The sequence below is a fragment of the Myotis lucifugus genome, unplaced genomic scaffold, assembly GCF_000147115.1.
Source record: "Myotis lucifugus unplaced genomic scaffold, Myoluc2.0 scaffold_141, whole genome shotgun sequence".
Lineage (NCBI taxonomy): Eukaryota > Metazoa > Chordata > Mammalia > Chiroptera > Vespertilionidae > Myotis > Myotis lucifugus.
The window spans coordinates 760,376-781,960 of NW_005871189.1; the positions used below are offsets into that span (position 1 = coordinate 760,376).

The following is a 21,585-nucleotide window of genomic DNA, read 5'->3' on the forward strand; positions in this document are numbered from 1 at the left end:
CACAGTGATTATTAGCCACCTAAACAAATACTATTTCAACAACTTGACCATTAATTATAACTGAAGAGAGCTTGGGCGTCTGTTTTCATTTCCTCCTTTGCTCTAATTATACTAGTAAGCATGCAAGCAGGTCTGCCAAAAGTTTCCTGTGCCCAGTACTGTCCCCGGAACTGTGCAGGGTCCCTAGAAGTCCCTGTCCACGTATAATGCTTCGTCAAAGAAGGCAAATTCAAGGCCAGCCTGAATAGATAAAGATACATGTGGCTGAAGTCTTGACTAATATATGCAGTGAGGCATTTACTGGTAGATTACTTTGTTGCAATAGACTATTGAATAGTTTGCCATCTTGAGCTTCTACAGGAGATTCTCATGGGTGGGTTTCATAGAAGAACTGTTGGTGCTTGAAAGCGGGATAAAGTAGTTGTAATCCTCTCTGCCCAGCTTAATATTCCTTGTCCATAATGTGCATATCTCATATTCCCTTCCAGATAGAATTCTGTGTTTTCTTTAATTCCAATATTCTGTCTTTGGGAAAACTACGAAATACACAGGGTGCAGAGAAAGCACTTCTTATCTACCCACTTATTTGTTGACAGAATTCATCATCACTCAGGCAGGGACAGAGAGGAGCTCAAGGCCTCTGGGAACCAGCATCACCGCAGAGAACAATCTCTGTGAAGGTCCCGAGCACCTCCCTGGATGATGGATGTGCTTAGGGAAAGTCATGAGCTAAGCACAGATGGGCACATCAAGTCCTACTTTAAATAGACTAAAGGGGTCTTTTATAGAAATAAATCCCATGACAAATTATTTTGTAGAGAGATCCCATTTTAAAGTAAACGAAGTTTCTTCCTTTTTGTTCGTTAATACAAACATTCAGAGGTTTACATCAGATATTTTTCCTGCAGGGAATGTACTAGAGATGCTAGGGGAACGTGGAGGAAATGTGGAGGGCGGGGCTATGCATGCAGTGAGTTTGGAGAAGGCAGTGATGGGGACTGGGGGGAGGGGGGGCTCATTTATAGAGAGCAGGTGTGTCTGGGTGTAAGCGGGCTGCTTTGGGTGCATCCAGCAGGTTCTAGGGGGACAAGCATGAGTCAGAGCTGGAAATAGGTGGGTAAGCAGGGACAGTTGGAAGAAATCTTCAAGGTGGGAACCCTTGGGACTTAAATGTGATTCATCAGAGTCCTGAGGGATATTAGGATAAAAGTGGAGCTTAACGAACCAGTGCATACTTATCAAATATCTGCCTGTCACCATGCCGAACACTTGCACTCATTCCTTATTTAAAGTTTATAAGATACCATCTCTAGAACCTTAACACCTAATTGGAGAGATAAGATATGAAGAGTCAGATAAATGTAGGAGACATTGACTTTGCAGCTTAACAATAAGAACCATAAGAGGACTAAATGTAAAGGAGCTGTTCCTGCAGTCTGACTGTTGGCAGAGAGGAGGAGGGTTGGGGGACTGGGTGAAAAAAGTGAAGGGATTAAGAAGTATAAGAAGGGATTAAGTAGTTACAGAACAGTCACAGAGATGTAAATTACAGCAGAGGGAATGGAGTCGATAATGTTGCAATAACTATGTATGGTGCTAGATGGGTACTGGAAATACCAGAGGATCACTCTGTAAAGCATATGATTGTCCAACCACTATGCGGTACATCTGAAACGAATACAGAATAATATTGAATGTCAACTGTAATTGAAAAAGAAAAAAAGGATATGAGTTGAAATGTTAAAAAAATAATATTGAATGTCAACTGTAATTGAAACATAAGAAACAAAACACAAAATAAATAAAATTGATGTGTGAATATACTACTTAAAAAAAAAGAGACCCATTCTTGGGCATAAAATACCAGTTGAGAAGTTCAGAAAAATGGGAATAGCTAAGAATTTCTGTTGACTCCAATCTCATAGGAGCCAGCAGTGCAAGTGGCTGCCAGAGCAAATACAAGTGTCCCTTGAGGGACATGGCCAGGAAAGTGAGGGTCTCAAAAGCATGTTGAATGAAGAGCAGTTCATTCTTTCACTCGCCAACAAACATTATCTACATGTTACCGGCACTGTGGAGTGTGGGATTCACACAGAAGCTTGCCATCCTTGCAAAAACAAAGCAAGGTCTCGTTAGTCTGGAGAAGAAAGGACTTAAGGTGAAATTTTAAAACAACTATATAGAAGGAAATTTGCAAAGGGCTGACCTAAAGGGCCAAAGGATAGACATTAGAGGGAGGCGAGAGTGGGCCCCATATAAGGAAAATCTTTATAACCATTGGAGCAGGGTGCACACTTTAACTGCCTCATCTATACAATGTGGTGACCATGAAGTGAAATGCAATGATAGCAGAGCATGTGTGAGCATTGTGGGACCTGCAATCGCCTCACCGCGGTGAGATCCTGTTGGTAAAGTCCAGAGGCCACCTGCTCTTTGTGGAAGGGTCCTTGCCTTGGGTTAGTTGGAACACAGAACTTACAAGGTGAAATGCTTCCCTACCGACAGGTACTGCTCTGTGAGGCGATTTCCCCTGGTCCCAAGCAAAATAGAAAAATCAAGTAGAAAGAGTGAGAGGAGGAGGAGGAGGAGGAAGAGGCGGCCATGGCAACATAGTAAACTTCTCATTTGTTTATCCTGAGATTTCATCTTTCAGATATTTTTCATTTTTCTTTGCTCAGAGAATGCTTTTTCTTTCATGACAGGGTGGTGTTAATAAGTTGTATTGTATTCTTAAAATAGTTGTTGCTTAGCAAAATAGTAAGTTAACAGTCTTTTTTTATGGGAGGATTTTATGAGCCTATGAAATTTTAAAAATTGGGAAACAGTGTCCAATTCTTTCTGACTTGAAGGCTGTCACTGATGGTAAATAGTAATTGCTAGTGGTATGTGCAGCAAACGCTGTGGAGATTCATAGGAGGGGAGTCGGCCTCTTTCACCCTCGGCAGCAGGACAATGTTTAATTTAGGACCTGAGTTCAGAGGCGCGTGCTCCTAGCTGACAGGATGCTGGGTCTCTGAGGCCGGTGTGGGCTGGCAGGAAAGGTGTGCAGTGTGCTGCCAGGCAGCCCCGCCTATGCATCCTGAGTCTGACCGCAGTGACCCAACTTACTGGAAAGAACTGGGGTGCCTCTGGGGAATCGGCTGTGAGCAGAGAGCACTGCACTTCTTAGATGGTCGTCTCTGCAGCTGGCGGAGGCTTCCCGTTGCAAACCTCCATGGATTTGCAAGTTCTCAGCTGATTCAGTTCTGGGATCATGGAGGTCAAAACCCTCAAGTGAACTCCAGTGACCTTGTGTCATGCACAGGGCTCTTTGGTTGTCCAAAAGAGTGACAGAAACCCAAGTTGGGTGAACTTAGTGTCTGCTCACTTCCCATGGCCAGGGGTGGGCTGGTGGGGTGCGGAAGGGAAGGGTGGGACACCTGGGGCTTTGCCCACCCATCCTCTCAGGCTCCTCCTCAGAGCAGGGCTCGGAGTGGCCTGGTCTGAGTCAGATGGGCTTCCTCCAACCTGTAACTCTGGCGAAGGAGATGGTGTGGGCCCTCCTTTCAGATGTGTGCTGTACTTTTGCATGGGCGATGAGGAGAAAGGAACTCCCAAATTGGAGGACCAGTGCTATTTCCAGAACGAGGGAAGGAGCCTGGGATGAAGCAAGCACGAAATGGCCATGGTCCCATGCTTGGGGAAGGCCCCTGGCGGGGCTGCGTTAATATTGTGGACTCCCTGCTGGCGTTGGCCAGTGATTCAAGCATGTTTTTTTTCATTAATGAGTTAGAGAAACAGGCCTGGCTGTTGCTGACACAGGCAGGGCCGAGGCAGGGCTGGGTCTCTGGGCACCACTCACAAAACCCCATTTCCTGGGGCAGCTTGCCTTAGCATGGAGCACTTTCCAGAATACATGCATTTAAATTATCCGTATCCCCCCTCCCCCCCTGCCCCCGCAGTAGAGATGCCAATTTCATGGGCTGGCTGGGGCCTGGTTGGTATTAGCATGTGTGCTCAGGGGCTTCCGGGAGGGCTTGCCCACCACACTGAGGAAGCGTCCATTCCTGGGTATTTTGTTTTCCTGCCCAGCATCTGCTGTGCCCTGCCGACTATTAATATTTTCAAAATGAACGGTGAACCTAGGAAAGAATGCTTTTGCAAAGGGAAGCACAATCCTTTGACAAGGGAGCTTCTGTCTTATTCCTTCTCTCCCTCCCGGGGGAAGGATATTGTGGTTCGTGAAGAAGCGTGGAGGGCTTGGGGGGTGGGGGGGTTCAAGGGCCCCGTTGTGCAGGAGCCTGTGATAACTCCAGCTCTTAGTATTACTTTATTTTAAGTCCCCGTTTTAAAATAGCTGCAGGGCTGCACCTGGAATAAAAAATGAATTAAAAAGGAAGTCACTGCGTGGAATTTGAATAGCGCCTCGGGGATAAGCTTGTTCTGGTGCTATCGCTTAGACCCACCGGCTTTTTTTCTTCCCGAAAGCTGCTCAGAACGCCGCTCGCGTGAGCAGACACAGAGATGCTGTCGATTTTCCTTCTCCGGTGTTTAAAAATGTCATTTTAAAGGAATACTTACCTCGCTTCTCTAGTCATCCATCAGGTTGAGCAGCAAGCGGCTGGCAGGCACCACCTGCCTGTGAGGGGCTGGGACCACAGTTCAGGAAGGCACGGGCTCTGCCTCCTGGGAACTTTAGAGAATGTGAAGGCAGAGTGCAAGTGAACCCTGGGAAAGTGACTTCCCTGTGCTGTGTGCCACGAAGGGAGACAGAACCCTCTGCCTGAATCTTTCACCAGGAGGCTGAGTTTGCCAGCCCTGGAGGTGGACAGGGCACTTCAGGCAGAGGGAACAGCATCTATACAAAGGGGAAGGGCATGTCATTGCGGAGAGGCAAGTGGAATGCGTGGAGAGATGTTAAGAGATGTGGCAGGGATGGCTACCAGTGCCAATCCATCATCAACTTGTGTGCTCCATGGAGTTGCCTGGATAGTGCTCTGCAGGTGAAAGGAAATGAAGGAGAGTGATGTGATGGGATTTTCTCTTTTGAATGAGCATTTTGCCAATGGAGTAGAGCCACTGGAGGTTGCAGAGCAGGGGAGTTGACCCTGGAGACCCAGAAACCTATTTGGGAGTTATGGCAGTGGTCCAGGTAAGCAGTGATAAAGGTTTGAATAGGCCAGAGCACCAGGGATGAAGAACTGATAGAAGGAAGAGATGTTTAGAAGATACAATAGAGCAAAAACTACTCTAGACTAAGATGGAGAGGCCTGAGAAATAGCAGGACTCTCAGTGACTAGGGAAGGGAGAACCTAAAGAAAGAAATGGTTGTCTGGCCTGAAAAGTGCCCTTCAGTTTGGCATTTATAAGATGCCCACAACCCTGGCCTTAAGGAGAGCAGTGTTAAAGGGAGGAGGAAAGGATGGAGGGGGAGAAACAGACTCGGATGGGAAAGGGAAGAATCAAAGATAATATTCAACTGTGAAGAATAACTCATAGAGTTAAAGCCTGTAGTCGATGGGGCTTTCCTTTTTCACCCCCTTTGGTCATTACTTCACTCCATGTTCCTGAGTGTGAAAGACAACTCTGAATAATTGGGAATTTCGTTAATTATCACTCTATTTACAATTCTGTTACAGAGTCCAAATGGTCGTTTACGACACCAGTTTAAGCCTTTTTGGATGCAAGGTATTGACATAGCATGACTCCCCGGAGAGGAATGTTAGTGAAATTCAAACGTACTTGTGAATGTAAATTTAAACCCATCGAGCACTGTAATCAAGGCACAGCCCATTAAATAAATCAACACTTGAAAATGCAGGAATGGTCGAGAGCAGGTAATCTAAAAATGTTCTCATTGTTTGTTCTCCCTTCCCAACTGCATTGGGAATGCGCAGGAGGAAAAGAAGTATTAATGGAGAACTCTAACAGTAGGTATAGCTCATTAAATGCTTAGATGGTGCCAGACACCGTGCTAAGTAGAGTTCATGAATTATCTCATTTAAACCATCTCATTTTGTGCTTCCTACAACTGACGAGGGAGGGATTCCTGTCCCCATTCTGGCACTGAGGAACTTGGAGACTGAATGGTCATAAAGCTGGCTGAGTGGATGTCATGATTGCTGGGTATAGGCAGACCCAACAACATGAGAAGAACTGAGTTCAGATTCAGCTTTTTCCCTAATGCGCTGGGCCTCAGCGTATCAGCAAAAGGTGGATGTTGGCTCAGAATACTCTAAAATGCTCTTTGGCTCTGAAATCGAACCAAGTTCTTCCACCTGAGATTGCTTTGTCCCTGCCTCCAGGGACCCGGCAACTGTGCCGTAGCCCAAGGTAAGAGTGACCAATGGGAATGGAGAAAATCATACCAGACTCTTGAGTTGGGGAAGCAGAAGGTGAATTTCAGAGCAGAGATATGTGCATCCCGGCAGCTGCCTGCCTGGCCCTATGACATGATGTGGGAAGGGAGATGTGGGAAGCCCACCTATGGTCTCCCTCTTCTTAAAGATTCCCATCCAATCTTCTGCAACCAGGGGGACCATTTCCCCAGGGTGGACTCTGAGCTTCTCTTAATTTTGCATGGGTCCCTTTTATGTTTCCCTTCAGAGTTATTGTGAAGACAAATGTCTGAAGCATTTGTTGAAATCTCCCGTGTTTTTCCAGAGGTAGCCACAATATCCGTTCTTTGACATTCTACTTCTCAGCGCACAGCTTTCTTAGTGTCACTGGGGTGGAAGATTGCATGGTGGTTGGTTAATGTATACTTCTTCTTTACAGAAAGATTTTTTTCTCTGATCAGAATGATCTTGATTTTGGAAAATTTCTAGTGTTAGATCCTCTTTCTAAGTGTGGAAGAGCTTATCTGAAATGCCCAAGAATGAGAATAGAAAGGAGGAAAGGAAATAATAAAACTGAGAGGCAGGAAAGAGGGACGGAAAGCAGAATATGCTTATGGAAAGTGTTGACCTGTTGAAGATAGAATAAGGACTCAGCAGAAGAACTGCCATACAGAAGCCCCTCCTTATCCTCAGGGGACACATCCTAAGACCCCAGTGGATGTCTGAAACCATGGATAGCACTGAGCCCTAATCAACTTCAGTTCTGCCGGGAATGTGGCAGCAGCTTCTTTGTTGGTAGACATAGCCTCTCCAGTGATTTTTAGATTTCTCAGTCCAAATCTCTTCCTGAATTGGTGTAACCGTCCCTTACTCGCAGTAGATGGCTTGGTGTCATTCCTTTCTGGGGATCCCTTGATGAAGTCTCCTTATAGACTCAGTGATTTCTGGTACAATATGTTGCCTCAATTGGAACATGTCTTCTGTTCGCCTTCCACTCACAAATTTAATGCCTTTTCCATCTTAACTAAGCACTTAATGTGCACTTACTGTGGCCCATAACTTTCTCAGTTTGAAGTATGACAGCAAAACTAGCACAAACTTCTTTTTTCATCTTTAAAACTTCTTGGATAGATTTTTTTTTCTGACTAGATCTTAGCAACCTCTTATTAAGTGGAGAACTTGAACCTTTTCACTTAAAGGAAGCACTTTATGGCATTTCTTTGGCAAGTTCCAATCGCCAGCATCACTGCTCTTCTGCTTTGGGGCCACTATTAGGTAAAATAAGGGTGACTTCAACACAGTGCTGGGATCCTGTGAGAGCTGATCTGATAACTGAGAGGGCTACTAAGTGAATAATAGGTAGGGAGCATGTATAGTGCGGAGACGCTGGACGAAGGGACGACTCACGTGTTGGATGGGAGGGAGCAGGACTCGAGAGATTTCATCATGTCATGCAGAACAGTGCTCAGTTGAAAACTTATGACTTGTTTATTTCTAGAATTTTCCATTTAGTATTTTCAGACCTTTGTTGACTGCAGTTAACTGAAACCATAGAAAGCGAAACTGTGGATAAGAGGGGACTACTGTATTGAGTTGTATCCAACTTCATTCCACTCAGTTGTGTAAGAATTCTTGCCACATGGTTGCTGCTATTTATTAAAGTTTGGTGTGAAAAATACTTATATAGGGACGGTCCCATTTAATCCTCAGAAGAGATGAACAACACCTCGCCCAAAGCTCAGCTATTGGTCGTCAATGGGACACCTGATGTGGGAGCTGAGCTTGTCTCCAGAGGTTGGAGATGTTCATTTCCTGTTAATGCTGTTACACAGATTTTTCTGTGATTCTAAACCCTTCCTCTACTGCCCCTCGATGTCACCAGTGTTATTGTTGTTATTAGTAATTTCTTTCTAACTGCCCTATGTTTGTCTGCTGTAAGTTTCAAGGGATGCTGTCGCAGTCTGGCATTCTGGAATTTGGTTTACGAGTGCATTTTGATCCTCTCTGAGACTTTGAAAACTTTGACATTGTCTCCTCTTAACATATTTATTTGTCTTGCAGACTCCTAATTTCTTTAATTTATCCTTGTGAAGGAGACTTTTCTATCTTTGTGGTTTTAGCAGCCCTTCTCTAGACCTTTTCTGATTCCATTGTGTCTTTACTAAGAATTGAAAGTGAAAGTGGTATTTGTCAAAGAATGCCATGGTCTTATTCCAAAGTGCCTTAGGACGGAACAAGGTCGGGCAACATAGAGGGTCGGCGAGGTTTGTTAGATAAAGGAATGACCACCAAATACCACTGTCTGTTCTAACCCAGTATGAAGGGTGAGTCAGGTAGACCATTGGCCATGAGGGCCTGCAATGGTCAGATTATTTCAAAGATGTCAAGGGTGATTGGAAACTGTAATAATGTGGTTACATGATGACACAGGGAATTCAGTTGGGAGCCAAGCAGGTTAGGAATAGTTCAGAGAACAGAGTCAAAGAACATTTGAGGAACATGGATCACCACAGAGGTCAGGATTATGAGACTCCTATTTTGGGGGGACTGGCTGTGAGATACAAGGCTGGGTCTGCCAGACTGGACAAGCATATGTGAGACCTCTTTCCTTACAGATGGTATGCGACCTTAGAAGAGCCATCTGAAGATAATCATTGATGTGGTCAGGGTGGCCCTTGGTACAGGATTGTCTGGAGACAGGGACACTGCTTTCTAACCCTTTCCCAGCTGGGGCCATTGGTTGTCCACATGAGCCTGCACAACCTCATGCTGTCTCTGATCACCATGAATGAGCAGACCCTGAATCTTCCCAAACTTGTGCCCTGGATGCACCCCCACAGAGGATGTGTGACCCTGAGCTGCCATTCAGAAGAAGGTTGTGGAATGCTCTCCAGAGTTTATTAGTATTCAGCTCCTCCTAAAATTAATCTGTACTTAATGTTGTTTAAAATAATCAAGCCTGCCCTAACCGGTTTGGCTCAGTGGATAGAGCGTCGGCCTGCGGACTGAAAGGTCCCAGGTTCGATTCCGGTCAAGGGCATGTACCTAGGTTGCGTGCACATCCCCAGTAGGGGGCGTGCTGGAGGCAGCTGGTCGATGTTTCTCTCTCATCGATGTTTCTAACTATCCCTCCTCTCCCTTCCTCTCTGTAAAAAAAATCAATAAAATATATTTAAAAAAAATAATCAAGCCAATATTTAGGGGCCAAGAATACCATAAAGTACCAGGACTTTTAACAAAATTTATGATCTCACACTTCCTGATGGAGCCTTGGCTGCCCACCAGACTGGGCCTTCGAGCTCCAGCACCGGTGAAGGGGAGGGCAGGCACGGCCTGTGCATGGGCCCCCGTGCAGCCTAGGTGAGTGTCCCCACATCCAGGGTTGCATCCTGATTCGCCTCCTCCGCCTCCTCATGGCCAGCTGGAGCCTGCCCTAGGGGCCATTGTGTGCCAGGTCCAGCAAGGGACAGCAGCATCCCGGAAACCCTACCAATAATGGGACTGTAACCTCTTTTATGATGGTGGCAGACGGGAGTGTCTCCAGCCTACAAGATCAGCAAATCTTCAAAGCTCTATCACTGGGCTGAGTCCTCGACCACAGTGCTGCAGGGCCTGAATGAGTGGCATCCATGTGGCCTCTTCTGTGACATCGTCCTGGTGGCCGAGCAGTGCATGCCAGCTCACTGCAACTTGCTGGCTGCATGCAGCGACTACTTGACTACTTCAATGCCATGTTCGCCTTGGGCATGTGCGAGGCCTTCTAGAAGGAGGTGGAGCTGATCAGTGCCTCTTACATTGGCCTCAAGGCCGTGGTGGACTTCTTATATGGTGGAGAGCTGATGCTGGACAGTGGCAACATTGTGTACATCCTGGAGACCCTGGAGATAGCCCACCTGCTGCGGATCTGGACTGTGGTGGATTTCTACTGTGAGTACCTGGAACAGGAGGTGAGCAAGGACATCTATCTGTACCTGCAGGAGCTGGCCTCCATCTACAACTTCAGGTGGTTGGATGCCTCCATCCTTGGCTTCATCCTGAGCCACTTCAGCACACTGTCCTTCACACCTGACTTCCTGCAGAATATCTCCATGCAGAAGCTGTGCATGCACCTGAGCAGCAGCGGGGTGCATTGGAATGCAAGCACAACTTACTGCAGGTTGCTCTGATATGGCTGACACAACAGCTGGAGTGCTAGGCCCATGCCTACATGGTGCTGGAGCACCTCCACTTCCCATTCATCCCCAAGAATGACCTGCTTCTTTGTGTCAAGCTGGTCGTGTGCTTGCTGCTGCCCAAGGAGGCCAATTGTGAGGGCTTTATGGAAGAGACTGTGTGCTACCACAACAGCCTGGTGGCCCAGCCGGCCATGCAGACCAAGTGCTCAGCACTCTGCATCGAGGAGGAGCACCTGGTGTTCATGAGTGATGAGGTCTCCTACCCGTTTGGGAAGCACAATGACACCACCTGGTACCTGGGCACCAAGAGCTGGCAGTGGGTCAAGGAGATACCCCTGCCAGCCCTGTGGAGCTACCACTGTGTTGCTGTGCTCGGGGGATTCATCATCATCATGGTGGCAGCTTCTCAAGGGACAATGGAGGGGATGCAATGTCCAATCTTGTTTATAGGTATGGCCCCACTGTAAGCAGTAGATCAAGATGGCCTCTAAGAACCAGTGCGTGTGGATTTCTACCTTGCCTACATTGAAGACATGCTGGTGGCCACCGGTGGCTGGAATGAGAATCCAGATCTCTCTTCTGTAGAGACTTAACAGTCCCAAGATCAACTCCTGTTCCTACATGGCAGGCTTGCCAAGGTTCACGTTTGACCATGCGGGCACCATCTGCAAAGACTTCATGTATGTCTCTGGGGACCACAAATACCAGGTGGACCCCTTCCACAAAACCTGATGTGTGAGAAGAGCACCAGCCCATGATCACAGGTGGGGTTGTCATGGCATGTGCAGCCTGGAGGATCCCATCCACTCCTTTGGGGGCAGCAATGACAGCAGGAGGGCATAAGGTACTTAGATGTGCTGAGCATCCAGGCCTACAGACCCCAATGCAACCAGTGGACCCACATGGCCTGCTGCTACATGCCAACTGTGAGTGGGGAGTGGCTGTGTGGGAGGGCCACATTTATATCCAGGTGGGAGAACCTGTTCTCCTTATCCAAGATGGTCCTGGTGTCCAGATGCAAAGGATAAGTGGAGCAAAGGCTCCTGCCCCAGGCCATTGCTTCCGGGTCTGCCTGCATCTGTGGGCTGGAGGACAAGAAGCAGAAAGGCCAAGAGGCACCAGGACCTGGGCCAGTGACCCGCCTGTGCCTGCTGGGACCTTGTCCCCACCACCACCTCCCAGAGTGTCTGTAGACCAGCAACAATTTCATAGAACCCTGGAGCCATTTTATTTCACTTAGAAGCCTTTTGAACTTTTATGATTCTTGGTATTTCTATATCACTGTGACCTATTAAATATTCTACTTAAAAATTTATTCTAATTTGAATTACAAATAATGTTAGAACACAGAGTTAGAGTGATTCTGGGAGGTATGTTGTATCTCATTGCAAGTAAGTCCTTGAAATTATTGCTGATTCCGATTGCACCCTGTCCCCTTTATGAGGGATCTCAGGAGAAATTTCTTTTGGGTCTAGTCTCAGGAATAGTTGTGCTTTTTTCTCATTTAATTTTCACAATAATTCTTTGAGGCAGGTAAATTATTCTAGTTTTATAGCTGAACAAAGAAAAACTCAAATTGTTTAATAAATTTAGCCAAGCAAACAAAGCTGTAAGTGGAGCAAATGAGATTTAACCCAAGACTGCCAAACTCCAAAACTCCTCTTACTTTGAGTTTCTAATACAAAACTCTTCTGTCTTGAATGAAGAAATGCAAGTGCATGGAAGGTGTGGTTTCTATAATCTGTAATAACTGACTTCTAAGCACTTCTCTTGCTATCATTGTGGCTCTCTCAAGACAAGTCATAATCCTCCTGGTCTGCCTGGCTTGGCTGAGTGTGGCTCAGTGGTTCAGCATCAACCTGTGAACCAGGAGATCACAGATCGATTCCTGGTCAGGGCACATGCCTGGGTTGCAGGCTCGATCCCCAGTAGGGAGCGTGCAGAAGGCAGCCGATATTATTCTCTCTTATCATTGATGTTTCTCTCTCTCCCTCTCTCTTTCTCTCTTAAATCAATAAAAACATAAAAAAATAATTCCCTTGGTCTAAGTTATTAAGGTTATTTTTCATCCCCTGCACAGTTCTCTCTCCAACACAGCCTATCCCCCTGCTCCTTCTCTCCCCATGAGTGTGAATAAATGCTAAAATGTTATATATTGTGCCGCTTTATTTCTTACTATCTTTCTGTCTGTCCTCCCTCCTCCATCCATTCCCCCTTACCTTTCTGTCTTCCTCCTACTCCTTTTTAAAATGTCCTCGGTGGTGTGAAGTGAATAATCCATCAGGTTTTCTCTTTGATTGCCACCTGCTAGAACGCTTAAAGCCGAATCAGGGTCTGTGTTTAGCAAATGAACAGAATTCACTTTGGTGGGTGGACATAGAACTCTGTACTACACATTCTCACATTACTCTTACTATGGCTCTTTTAAAAATGTTTCTCTTATTCTTTGTTTTTCCTGTTTTCTCTTTCATATTTTTGTAACTTTTGTGGTGTCTCAGTAGATTTTTTGGTGTTCCTTTAACGGACCTTCAATCCTCCTTGATATGAGACAAGACATAGGTAAATGCATAGCAAGCAGTCTAGTAGCCTCTCTCAAAATAAGGAAATGAGGTTACCTAGCACAATAGATGAACCCCAGTGATTTCTAGTAGTTAACATATTCTCTTCTAAGTACTCACATGCCACCAGTTAAATAATTAATTCTATTTGGGGTACCAGCTTGGGGCTTTTGGGGGACCACCCTCCTCCTCCTCCCACCGATCTGGACAACATTCGATCCTCTCCAGTCCCCCGGCATCTCTGAGCACTCCCCACAGACCCACCTTCAATGCTGAGCCTGAGTAGTTGAACTCATTTAAGGAAGCCAACTGTTCTCTTATTTTCTTTTCACCCTCTGATGCTTCACTTACTTCTTTATGATGTTTACTTTCCCTTCCTCACTCCCAAGATCGTTTTCCTGAGGAAAGGTAAGCAAAATAGGAGTTCTGTCCTCTCTCACCATCTGTGAGCATAAAGTTGTCTTCCCCGAGCAGTGGATTCATCTTTTCCTGGTTGTTTTTCTCCCAAACATAGCTCAAAGGCTCTTTAAAAAAATTGCCTACCACTTTTGGAGTCCCTGGCCCAGCTGACAGATACATATAGGTCCCTGCCAGAGAGCGTAGGCTCCCCAGGTTGGGGTCCCTGCTCCCCATGCTTCTTTCTGTCTCTTAGTGCTGGGGCCCAGGGGATGCCATCAGGGGGCCTGTGTGGCCTTCTTTGGATGTCTCCCCTCTTTTTCTTCTCTGGGATCGTTTGTGATTGTTCAGCTGAAATTTTACTTTTCATAGTTTCATGCACAAAGGGTTACTCTGCTGGCTATCATGCCCTGGACTTCCACCGGTTTTTCTCATCACTTATGTTTTCAGCTCATTTTTTCTAAAGCCCAGGTGCTTACCCAGGACCAGACTCTGCACCAACCTTTATTCCTAGTCTGTTGTAGCTTCACTTTCACCTGCTGGCTCCTTACCTCTTTTGCCTACAAAGATAAGCAGAGCTTCCTTGTCCAGAAAAAAAAGGCTTAAAATGAAAGAGGACTGACTTTCCTATCCCCTCCAGCAACTGTCTTATTTCTTCCTTTCAATTTCGCACCCACATTCCTTGAGAGTCCTGCCTCCCATCATTTGCTCCCCAGTCACTGTGTCCTTGGATCTTTGCTGACTTCTGGCCTTCTGCAGCCTTTGAAGCTATGAGCTCCCGTGTGGTTCTTCCAAAGAGCTGCCCCCATCCAGGCGGCAAGCGGCAAGCACCAACTGAAAGTGTCAGCCATGCGCAGGACGATTTGGTTCCTTGGGTCATTCTCTCTCCATTCCTTGTCCTGCATTTTCTGACTGAGCTACTGACCAACCTGTTCTTCAGGTGTTCTTTTCTCACCTCCCCCATCTGACTGACAGATTCTTGTCCCTCTGGGCAAACAACCTTGGCTATTCTGTTTATTTTTTTAAACATAACTTTTTTTTTATTGTTGTAGTCAATCCTCACCCAAGGATCTTTTTTCCATTGACTTTTAGAGAGAGTGGAAGGGAGGGGGAGAGAGAGAAAGAGAAAGAGAGATGTGAGAGAGACATATCAATTGGTTGCCTCCCACACCCTACAACCCAGGCACATGCCCTTGACCGGGAATCAAACCTGACCCTCAGTTTGTGGGCTGACACTCTCTCTAATCACTGGGCCACACCGGCCAGGACATCCTTGGTTATTCTTCCAGTTTCCTTTTTGTCTCTTTCCCAGCTAGGCCCAATGCATCTACAGACAACCCTGCAAAATCCTTCTCCTGCCTGGGCCTGACCAGGATCTTCCTTCCATTGTACTGTTGCTCCTTGCACATACTCTTCCCTTGCTTAAAAATCGTCAACTACTTGTATTATATAAATGACAAAGTCCAAAGCCTTTAGTCATGAACTCTGGCTGCATGGGGAGAGCAATGGTGTTGAGATCACAGGGCCCAGCCAGATTGTCTGAGTGCCAGTCCTGGCCCTGCCATTGTCCTAGAAACTAGGAGACCTTATGCAGGTTGCCTCCTGCATACCTCCCTTACTAGGGATCAAGCCTGCAATCCAGGCACATGCTCTGACCAGGAATCAACTGGCAACCTTTTGGTGCATGGGACAACGCCCAAGCAACTCAGCCACACCAGCCAGGCAGCCAGGGCTCAAGTCAAGAGTTCTGTAGCACCTTGTCCCACCCCACAGATGTTCTTCCTTCCTCGAGCTTCTCTAACACTCACCCTTTCTGCCTCTCATTGTCGCTGATAAAATGCCCGTGGATGTTATTGCTCTTCTGTGTAGACTGTAAGCTTTCAGAAGGCAAAGAGCATGCCTGATGACTACTGCTCAGACACTGGCTGAGTAATGGCCATGTCACCTGTGCGCAGCATCCCCTTCCCAAGCTATTACAGATCCTGAGGTAGAGTGGCCACTCAGGAGGTCCCTGCCACTTATGCATTGCCTCCTGGGTCTTCTTTGATGGCCAGAATTGTGTCAAGAACAGTAGTTTCCCTAATTGCTTTCTCTGCCTTCTGAGAGATGAGATTGTCACCAGGACAAGGCAGGGATCTGTTTGACGTTCTACATGTGGAGGGTTGAGTTTCAGGATTCTTGGTATCATTGCTGTCGCTAGATTCTGAGAAAGTTTTGTCACTTATATTGGGAAAGTCTTACTTATCTCCTGCCGCGGGAGGAGAGTTCTGTACCCGATTACCTCAACCAAAATGACTTCTGGTTGTTTTCCTATTTTAGGAGACCCTCTGGGAAATCTTTTTATGATTCTGAAGCCTTCTGACATCACCATGTGACAGAGTTTCCTTTCTTATGAGAAGCAGCTGGAATGAACAGACGGTTCCTATTGTCTGTCATTCTTAAGTAGGTTAAACCAAGATCCGAGCCCCCTCTAAGGAGAGGAGAGCTGGGTAGTGCCACGAGGAACGATACTCCATAATGACTGCCTGGTTCTTCTATAAACTCTGTTTGTTGAGTAATGGTGCTGACTCCCTTTCTTTGTTCTACTAGAAAACACACAGAGAAATGTCCTCCTCACTGTCCAGAATGAGGAAAGAAAACTGTCAAGGGCTGACAGCACCTGCCCCAGGGGAGGTGATGAAAGAGGTGAGGGCACCTTATTCTTTGTGTCCCCTGGCCCACAGTCACCACAGCAGCAGCAGGAGTCCTGTGCCCAGAATTGTAGAGAGCACTGAACCATCTCACCTTCAGTTGGTGGGAAACATAGAAGTTTTTGGTCAAGCTGCCTCTTATGCGGTGCTGAGGTTCCTATCTTATTCCAATGAAAAAAAAAGTCAGTCTTGTCCAACCCATGTGGGTGGCCATTATTTTGGCAACTTGCTGTCACCTCCTTCTTCTTCCACCTCAATGTTTTCCCCTGGAGTTCTGTGTTCTGGTGTGTGCACCTCTTAGACAATACTTTTTTTTTTTCAAATATCAAAACCATTCTTGCTCCTTTTCCTTCCGTTATTGGCTCTTTGTCATTTTATCTTAGATACATATTCCAGAAAATGAAGATTGTTCATCATGTTCCACAGCCACACTGTGCCTCTCATTCAGCCTCTGAGCACCAGGCTGTCCCGGCCCCCAACCCACTCCCCTACCCGGGGTATGGATGAGCTTCCTCCCGCCTATGAAGAACTTATTAAATGCTCTGTGCAGCACAGAGAGCTGTTCGTATTTAGAAGATTCAGAATATTCATGCATGTGGGAAGTACTGGCAAAGTTACTGGATTTATCCTTCTCCTAACCTATTTTGTCATGTTCTTTGAGGTTATTTTCTCTTATCTCTGGTTTTATTCTAACGTCTCAGAACTATCTTTTCATTGTCATCACGCCATCTTGTCTAGGAGCCCTTTATCTTGTCTACCAAACCGGACTGGAAAGAATCATTCCTCAAGTGCCTTTCATCTCAGGAGCAGAGGCACCGGCTCGCTCTCGCAAGCTCACGCTTTCAGTGGGACAACGAGAGAGCAGCCGGCACAGGCCCTGGAGTCATGACCGGGGCCCCTGTTCTCCAGCCACTAAGGAACCAGTCTCCTTCCAGCTTCTTCCCATATTTCACCTTTAAATACCACCTCTGCCCCCTCACATTTGTTTTCAGATCTTTTTATTGAGTTCTCTGGCCAGTACTCTGGGGAAGGGCTAAACCTATAATACTAAGATTGCAAGGGTCATGGCAAAAGGGGCCTGTGAAATAAAAGTAAAAATCTCACAGCGGCCTGCAAAGCCACCTCAGTTTGGACAGTGTTCTGTTTTTAGAGGCAAGACCAAGGAGGGCCCAGATCACTCTTACCTGGAGAGAAAGACTCAGATGGGATTTGGGGGTGAATCAAACTGGAAGTGGAGATTGAAACTGAAGCTTATGCCCCCAACCAAATTGATTATGGTCCATCATACTGGGGACCACTGGGAGAGGACCGGCCTGCGGCTCAGATTTTCCCAGCATGGCCAGATATGAGCAACTTCCAGGTGTTCCCCCTTTCCACCTCCCCCTCCTTCCCCAGCGTGCCCTACACTCACTAGGAGTTATGGTCTCTGGCAACCCTCACATTTAGACCAATTTACTTTGCTGTTAAGACCCCTGACTGCCTTGGGTTTTTTCAAATTAATTTTTCTTGGCCAAAAAAAAAAAAAGTACCTAGGAGATGGAAGTAAGGAGCTTAAGCCCAATAATTGTATCTGCAGCCTGATTATTGTGGGGGTGAAGTGGGTGGTGGCAAAAGTGGGGCGCAGGCAGTGCAAATGAAGGGAAGACAAGAAGGAAAGACCGTGGGGAGAGACAAGAACGTCTTGGGCTTGATGTGGTTTTGCATAATGGACAATGAAGGTTCTCCTTGCGTCTCTCTAATTTGCTGTTGGGAGAGCAAGGAGGGCATTTTAGTTGTTAACAGCAGAAAGGTTTAAGTGTAACGCTTGTCAAGGTTACCTGCCTGTGGCTAGCACCAGGCCTGGCATGCAGAGAGGGAACAGGAAAGCTTTGTGAATCTATAATAATAGATAGCATCTCATTTTTCCATCACAAATGTCGGAAATCCAAAACAGTATGAGATTGTTGTGTTGTTATTTCTTTCTTGGTCTTTTGATTTGGAAGATAGCAAAGAAGAGCTCCTCATGTTCTTCTAAGTGACGTTTCTGCCCCTGAACTTCTGAGGTCAATGCAGGAGGCTGCCTGGCCATGAGAAGGGCAAGGAGTTTGGGTCAAGAGCCTGGGTCTGAGTACTGAGTTTGCCATTTGGCAGCTGAGCGACCTTGGGCAAGTTTGCTTCTCTCCGTTAACTGTGGGTAATGGTTCTTGCCCACCCCCGGGTGCTGTACAGATAAAAGAAAATGCTAGAGACAGGCGTAATCTGGAAACTGCAGAAGTGGTTGATAAATATTACAATGATTACCAATACTAAAGGTCTAGTTTTAGGGTCCCCTCATCCCCCTCTCACTCCTTATGATCTCAGCTACTTGGACCCAGAAAAGGGAGCACTGCCTTTCTGAGGGGAGTCATGACATAATTTATCCCGAGTTTCAACTTCTCAGACCCAAAGCAGGGAACAGCAGGAGACCATCTCTGACAGGCTCTGTTGCCCATTGTCATGTGACTACATCCTCACGCGTGAACATTTAAAAAAAATCATTTTTCAGTTACAGTTGACAAATTATAGTAGTTTCAGGTGTACACTCCAGTGATTAGACCTTATATAACTTTCTAGGCTAAATCTTGCACCCATCTGACACCGTACGTAGTTGTTGGAATATTGTTGACTGTATTCCCTATGTTGTACTTTGCAGGCAGAGGGAGGCAGTTGGAAAAAACCAGCATGGGCTCAGGATGCTCATTCCCCTTCTCTCCTGTTACAGATTTCAAAACCTGTTAACAAAGACCCATTAAATACTTGGTAGTGGGGATGATAAGCTGAGTTTCTTCTCCACAGACTCCGTCCCCCAGCTCCAGACCTGACCCAGCAGAGAGCAGCTTGGTGTGCAGGGGCAGGGGCTTTCATAGCCTCTCTCACTGGGACTCAGTCCTGAGGGGACATAGAGACCACAGGAGAAGAGAAGCCCTGGACTCTATTCCTTTACTTCATTTCACTCTTGTAGGGAATTATAGAGAATCTCTTGTGGAAACCCTGCCCTGTCCACCTTTCAGCTCCAAATCCTGGTGGTATGTGCTCCTGCCATGCGTCAGGGCAGTCACCTGTGAACTGACATCAATCAAACACAAGCCCCTTTCAATCTAATAGTTTTCTTTTTTAATTTATCTTTGTTGTGGAAAGTATTACAGATGTCCCCTCTTTTCCTCCATGTTCACCTGCCTCCTTACCCCAGGCCTTCACTGCACTATTGTCTATGTCCATGGGTTATGCATCTATTCATATAGGTTCTTTGGTTAATCTCTTCTGCACCTGCCCCCCCCCCCACTGCCCTATAAGCCAGTCAGAGAAAGACAAGTATCAAAAGATCTCACTTATATGTGGAATCTAATGAACAAAATAAACTGATGAACAAATAGATCCAGAGACATAGAAGCATGAAGCAGACTGAGCAATCTAATACAATTTGATGGCACTCTGCCTGCTGTTATAATTTGGCCATTTTAATACCACTAGAGCAGTGGTTCTCAACCTTCCTAATGCTGCAACCCTTTAATACAGTTCCTCATGTTGTGGTGACCCCCAACCATAAAATTATTTTCCTTGCTACTTCATAACTGTAATTTTGCTACTGTTATGAATCGTAATGTAAATGTCTGATATGCAGGATGTATTTTCATTGTTACAAATTGAACATAATTAAAGCATAGTGATTAATCACAAAAACAATATGTAATTATATATGTGTTTTCCGATGGTCAAAGGGGTCGCGACCCACAGGTTGAGAACCACTGCACTAGAGCGAGGGACTGTTTAGGGCCTGCTGTCCTTGACACAGGACCGGATGATGTGGTGAGGAGCGTCCTTCCCTCAGTCCCAGGGCCTGAAGGAGCTGCCTATTTGGGAGCTTGCTTCGGATATGATGGGCGTCTATACTGTGTACTGGCTCAGCATTAGATAAGGGTGAGAAAGGCACCCAGGTTCCAGGAGTCTAACTGCAGGCCATGAGGGAGGATGGGGGGTGTGAGAGATCTTGGGCCTTTGTGGGGTGAATCTTGAGCGGCGCTCCAGTACAGGTGGGAGAACTAAAGTGAGGTATCAGCTTGGGAGGGTGCAGAGAGGTGAGCACAGAGGCCCTCTGGAGCCGGGCATGCCCATCCTGCAGCCTCGCATGAGCAGGTGCCGTGATTGTTTCATTTCTCTTGCTTGTCTGGGCAGTAACTTGGGCTTGTCCTGCTGTGATGCTCCGTAAAAGGATATCTGGTCTCCTTATTCGTGAGCTCATTTAGCTCAGGGTCTGGCAGATCCCAGATACTCAAGGATGATGACGAGGCCCTAAGAAGAAGCTACCTGTGAGGGTTGGTGAGCAGGGAATGTTTTCTTAGCAAACAGACTTGGCCTTGCCTTTGGTTTCTGCAGGGGGCCAATTCCTCTGCTCATTCACTTTATCTTGTGTCAAAATCCTAACAGTGGCTGGTTTCCATTCCCGTTAACCTTTCCTGGCTGGGCACTGACAGCTGACAGCAGTGCACAGGTCTCTTCTTGTTGAGGTTTCCAAAGCCACAGAAAAAAATGAAGCAAAACCCTCAATGTTTGCACTGAGTCCAAGGGGAAAGAATGCTTTCAGCTAGTCTTCAGGGGTGAGGGGCTTGGGAAAGAAGATTAATGTTTTTATACCTTGATGCAGCATTTGTTGCAACTCTGCAGCATGCCAGGCATGGCGCTACCCTGGGCATGCAGAGGTGAAAAGAAACAGTTCCTGCTCTTAGGAAGCCTGGACCCAGGGGGGATGCTGGGAGATCAAGCTTGCTGATGGAGCCCAGACTCATTTTAATAGAATCTTAGGGACCTGGGATCCTGGCAGATTTATTTCTTTAACTTAAATATGTGTGTGTGTGTGTGTGTGTTTCTTGATTTCAGAGAGGAAGGGAGAGGGATAGAGGGATAGAAACATCAATGATGAGAGAGAATCATTGATGGGCTGCCTCCTGCACGCCCCCTTACTGGGGATTGAGCCTGCAACAGGGGCATGTGCTCTGACTGGGAATCGAACCGTGACTTCCTGGTTCATAGGTCGGTGCTCAACCACTGAGCCACACCGGCCGGGCTCTTTAACTTTTTACTGTGAGATACTTGTAGCATCACAGAAAGGTCTATATGCCCTTCACCCAGTTGCCCCTGATGACCCTCTGGAATCACTCTAGCATAATTTGGAAGAATTTTCAGTGTGTTTTCTCTGCACTGTCTTCCACCCCCACTTTTTAAAAAATCTTAAGTGGATCTTCCTCATCTCACCCCCACAGGCTTGTCCTGCTGTAGGGTTTCTCAGTCATGCAGCAAAGTCATTTAATTACAACAAATTCATATTAGGTCTGTGATTTGTGAGCTTAGAGCATTGTTCTGAAGAGAGGAAGCTTACAGTGGGAGCTCTCAGCCCGCTCCTCTTCTCCCCATTTATTTGTACATCATAGAGCAT

The 21,585-nt window shown here is 46.4% G+C and overlaps 1 protein-coding gene and 1 pseudogene across 1 annotated transcript in view; both read left to right on the plus strand.

Annotated features, from left to right (window-relative positions):
• Positions 1-21,585, plus strand: part of TMEM178B (transmembrane protein 178B) — a 343,980-nt gene that overhangs the window by 162,017 nt on the left and 160,378 nt on the right. The gene's annotated exons all lie outside the window — the stretch shown is intronic.
• On the plus strand, positions 9,066-11,629 carry LOC106698145 (annotated as a pseudogene).